This window comes from Nerophis lumbriciformis, linkage group LG24, assembly GCF_033978685.3.
Source record: "Nerophis lumbriciformis linkage group LG24, RoL_Nlum_v2.1, whole genome shotgun sequence".
Taxonomy (NCBI): domain Eukaryota; kingdom Metazoa; phylum Chordata; class Actinopteri; order Syngnathiformes; family Syngnathidae; genus Nerophis; species Nerophis lumbriciformis.
This window is the reverse complement of record NC_084571.2, coordinates 17,097,749-17,103,296: the sequence shown is the minus strand read 5'-3', so window position 1 is coordinate 17,103,296 and position 5,548 is coordinate 17,097,749.

Genomic DNA, 5,548 nt, shown 5'->3' with positions numbered 1-5,548 from the left:
GTCGCACCGGAGTATAAGTCGCACCTGCCGAAAATGCATTATAAAAAAAGGAAAAAAACATATATAAGTCGCACTGGAGCCCGGCCAAACTATGAAAAAAACTGCGACTTATAGTCCGAAAAATACGGTATATATATATATATACACACACACATATATATATATATATATATATATATATATATATATATATATACAGTGAGGTCCACAAGTATTTGCACATCCTGCAATTTTGCAAGTTATCCCACTTAGAAATTAGGAAGCGGTCTGAAATGTTCCTCATAGATGTATTTCCACTGTTAGAGACCCATCCATCCATCCATCCATCTTCTTCCGCTTATCCGAGGTCAGGTCGCGGGGGCAGCAGCCTAAGCAGGGAAGCCCAGACTTCCCTCTCCCCAGCCACTTCGTCCAGCTCCTCCCGGGGGATCCCGAGGCGTTCCCAGGCCAGCCGGGAAACAGTCTTCCCAACGTGTCCTGGGTCTTCCCCGTGGCCTCCTACCGGTCGGACGTGCCCTAAACACCTCCCTAGGGAGGCGCTCGGGTGGCATCCTGACCAGATGCCCGAACCACCTCAGCTGGCTCCTCTCGATGTGGAGGAGCGGCGGCTTTACTTTGAGCTCCTCCCGGATGACAGAGCTTCTCACCCTATCTCTAAGGGAGAGCCCCGCCACCCGGCGGAGGAAACTCATTTCGGCCGCTTGTACCCGTGATCTTGTCCTTTCGGTCATAACCCAAAGCTCATGACCATAGGTGAGGATGGGAACGTAGATCGACCGGTAAATTGAGAGCTCAGTTCCTTCTTCACCACAACGGATCGATACAGCGTCTGCATTACTGAAGACGCCGCACCGATCCACCTGTCGATCTCACGATCCACTCTTCCCTCACTCGTGAACAAGACTCCGAGGTACTTGAACTCCTCCACTTGGGGCAAGATCTCCTCCCCAACCCGGAGATGGCACTCCACCCTTTTCCGGGCGAGAACCATGGACTCGGACTTGGAGGTGCTGATTCTCATCCCAGTCGCTTCACACTCAGCTGCGAACCGATCCAGCGAGAGCTGAAGATCCTGGCCAGATGAAGCCATCAGGACCACATCATCCGCAAAAAGCAGAGACCTAATCCTGCAGCCACCAAACCGGATCCCCTCAACGCCTTGACTGCGCCTAGAAATTCTGTCCATAAAAGTTATGAACAGAATCGGTGGTAAATATCCGGAAATCACATTGTATGATTTTTTTTATGATTTATTTGTATGTTACTGGGCTTCATATGTATTTGCACACATGAGAACATCAGTGTTAATATTTAGTGCAGAAGCCTTTGGTTGCAATTACAGAGGTCAAAGGTTTCCTATAGTTCATCACCAGGTTTGCACACACGGCAACAGGGATTTTGGCCCACTCCTCCACACAAATCTTCTCTAGATCTGTCAGGTTTCGGGGCTGTAGATTTTCTATTGGATTTAGATCTGGAGACTGGCTAGGCTACTCCAGAACCTTGATATGCTTGGTATGGAGCCACTCCTTGGTTATCCTGGCTGTGTGCTTCATGTTGGAAGACCCAGACACGACCCATCTTCAATGCTCTGACTGAGGGAAGGAGGTTTTTGGCCAAAATCTCTCAGTATATGGCCCCGTTCATCCTCTCCTTAATACAGTGCAGTCGTCCTGTACCCTTTGCTGAAAAGCACCCCCAAAGCATGATGTTTCCCCCCCATGCTTCACTGTAGGGATGGTGTTCTTGGGATGATACTCATCCTTCTTTTTCCTCCAAACCCAACGAGTGGAGTTTATACCAGAAAGTTCTATTTTGGTCTCATCTGACCACATTACTTTCTCCCATGACTCCTCTGGATCATCCAGATGGCCATTGGCAAACTTCAGACGGGCCTGGACATGGGCTGACTTAAGCAGGGGAACCTTCCGTGCGATGCATGATTTTAAACCACTACGCCGTAGTGTTCTACTGATAGTAGCCTTGGAAACAGTGGTCCCAGCTCTCTTCAGGTCATTTACCAGCTCATGCCGTGTAGTTCTAGGCTGATTCCTCACTTCTTATCATGAGTGATGCCCCACGAGGAGAGATCTTACATAGAGCCCCAGTCCGAGGTAGATTAGCAGTCATGTTTAGCCTCTTCCATGTTCTAACAATTGCTGCAACAGTTGATCTATTCTCACCAAGCTGCTTCCCAATTGTCCCATAGCCTTTTCCAGCTTTGTGGAGCTCTACAATTTTATCTCTGGTCTCTTTTGACACCTCTTTGGTCTTGCCCATGGTAGCAGTTGGACCTTGACTGATTGTGGGCTGCACAGGTGACTTTAATGAGATCAAAGGGGTGGTGGGTGGGTGATTAGTTGTGGGGTCAAGGTGGACTTTTTTTTAAGGTAGACTGACAGCTCTTTGAGAGTTATAATTCTTGCTGATTCTTATGTGTGCAAGTACTTATGAACCCCAGTTACATGCAAATAAATCATTAACAAATAATACAATGTGATTTCCGGATTTTTCTTTTTAGATGAAGTCTTTAACAGTGGAAATACATCTATGATGAACATTTCAGACCTTTCCCTAATTTCTAAGTGGGAGAACTTGCAAAATTGCAGGTTGTTCAAATACTTGTGGACCTCACTGTATATATATATATATATATATATATATATATACACACATATATCCGGATGGCCGGATCCCCAAAGACATCCTCTACGCAGAGCTTGCCTATGGCAAGAGGACAACGGGACGGCCACATCTCCGCTTCAAGGATGTCTGCAAGCGTGACCTGAAAGCGCTCGACATGGACCTGAACACCTGGGAAGAGCTTGCTCAGGACAGATCCAGCTGGAGACACACCGTGAACACTGGACTGAAAGCTGGCGAGGCAAAACTCCGCCAGCTTGCAGATGAGAAGCGAGCTCAGAGAAAGGGCAAGCAACAACATCCTGTAGCTGACTCGACCTACAAATGCACCAAGTGCAACAGAGACTGTCACTCCCGTGTGGGTCTGTACAGCCACAGCAGACGCTGCATGACCAACTAAAACATATCCAAGGGGCGCCAATCCATTGTCTTCCGAGACTTACGGATGCCAACAACAACAACAACAAATATATATATATATATATATATATATATATATATGTTCCCCCATTTCCATCAATATGTGAATTTTGCAACAACCAGGAGTGGAAGCAAGTTAGACATAGTCCACAGCAACATCAAGCTGGCACTCAAAGCTGCACCCCGCCCCCACCTCGGCTCCTCAGCCCATCTCTCTGTGATGCTAATTCCTGCATACAAGCCTCTGCTGATCAGAAAGCAAGCTAAAGTGAAGCAGGTGAGGACCTGGCCAGAGGGAGCAATGGAAGCATTACAAGACTGCTTCGAAAGCACAGACTGGGACATGTTCAAGGCAGCTGCCACGGGAAATCATCACACAAGTGTGGAGGAGTATGCAGAGTCTGTGTCCGCATACATTCAGAAGTGCATGGAGGATATTAGTGTGATCAAGAACATCCCCACACGGTCCAACGAGAAACCCTGGATGAACTGTGAGTTACGTGCAATGTTCAAGGCTCGGAACAGCGCTTTTAAATCTGGCGACATGGTCGCACTTAAAACAGCCAGAGATAACCTGAACCGTGCCATTAGGGTTGCAAAGCGTGCTCACAGTCAGAAAGTGCAGGACTTCTTCGAGAACCCCACAAACACTAGACGAATGTGGCAGGGCATACATGTCATCATGGACTATAAAGCCACCCCCCGTCCCTGTGACAACAGCATCAGCTTTCTGAACGACCTCAACAACCACTTTGCGAGGTTTGAGGCAATTAACACCACTCTGGCGAGGAAATCCATCCCTCGTCCTGATGAGCAGCCGCTCAACCTCGACACAGCGGATGTCCGGAGAACCCTGAGGAGAGTGAACCCCCGGAAAGCAGCGGGACCTGATGACATTCCGGGCAGGGTGCTAAAGGGATGTGCAGACCAGCTGGCTGGGGTTCTCTCAGACATCTTCAACATCTCGCTGACCCAGGCTGTGGTACCATCATGTTTTAAGACGGCCACAATCATTCCAGTACCTAAAAACCCCACAATCTCCTCCCTCAATGATTATCGCCCCGTGACACTCACCCCCATCATAATGAAGTGCTTGGAGAGGCTGGTAAAGCAACACATTGTCTCCAGACTTCCCTCCACATTTGACCCATACCAGTTTGCTTATCGCCCTAACCGCTCCACAGAGGACGCCATTTCCTCTGCACTCGACCTGAGCTTAGAACATCTGGAAAGAAAGGACACACACGTGCGGATGTTGTTTCTGGACTTCAGCTCAGCATTCAACACCATCATCCCGCAGCACTTAGTGAGCAAACTGGCCGCCCTTGGTTTCCGTACCCACCTATGCAACTGGTTGCTTGACTTCCACACAGACAGACCCCAGTCTGTGAGAGTAGGCGACAACACCTCCAGTGCCATCTCCCTGAGCACCGGCTCCCCCCAGGGCTGCGTCCTGAGTCCGCTGCTGTTCACGTTGATGACTCATGACTGCTGCGCCAGGTTCATTACATCCGTGACAACAACAACATGGACTACAGGGAGGAACATCTGGTTGACTGGTGCAGAACCAACAACCTGATCCTGAAAGTCGACAAGACCAAGGAGATCGTCGACTTCAGGAGGCACCAGTCAAGCCACACTCCACTCTACATCAACGACACAGCAGTGGAGATGGTAAGCAGCACCAAGTTCCTGGGGGTGCAGGTAACTGATATGACGACCTGGTCCCTACACACCGGAGCTCTTGTAAAAAGAGCTCAGCAGCGCATGCACTTTTTGCGTGGGATGAAAAGAGCACAGCTCCCTCCCCCCATTCTCAGCACATTCTACAGAGGCACTATAGAGAGCAACTGCATATACCGGTATGTCTGGACTGGAGCCTGCAGTGCCTCAGACTGGAAGTCTCTGCAGAGAGTGGTGAGGACATCGGAAAAGATAATCAGGACTCCTTTTCCACCTATTCAGGAGATTGCAAAAAGCCGCTGCCTGACCAGGGCTCAGAAAATATGCAGATACTACTCCCACCCCCACCAAGGACTGTTTTCACTGCTTGACTCTAGAAAGAGGTTCTGCAGCCTCCGTAGCAGAACCTCCAGGTTCTGTAACAGCTTCTTACCTCAGGCCGTAAGACTCTTGAATCATAACAATTCCCTCAATTCCCCCCAAAAATGGATTAACTCGCTGGAATATAAAGACAATATAACATACATCCATAAACGTGGATGCATATGCAAAAGTGCAATATATTTATCTGTACAGTAATCTATTTATTTATATCTCCACCTTATTGCTCTTTTATCCTGCACTACAAGCAGCTAATGCAACCTTCTTATCTGTACTGTAAAGTTCACATTTGAATGACAATAAAAGGAAGTCTAAGTCCAAGTATGTGGTATACGTTGGTGTTAAGTAGTTGCACAGTGGCGTATGTGGTATACGTTGGTAGTTGCGAAAAGGAAAAGAAGACAATATGTCTGCACAGTAG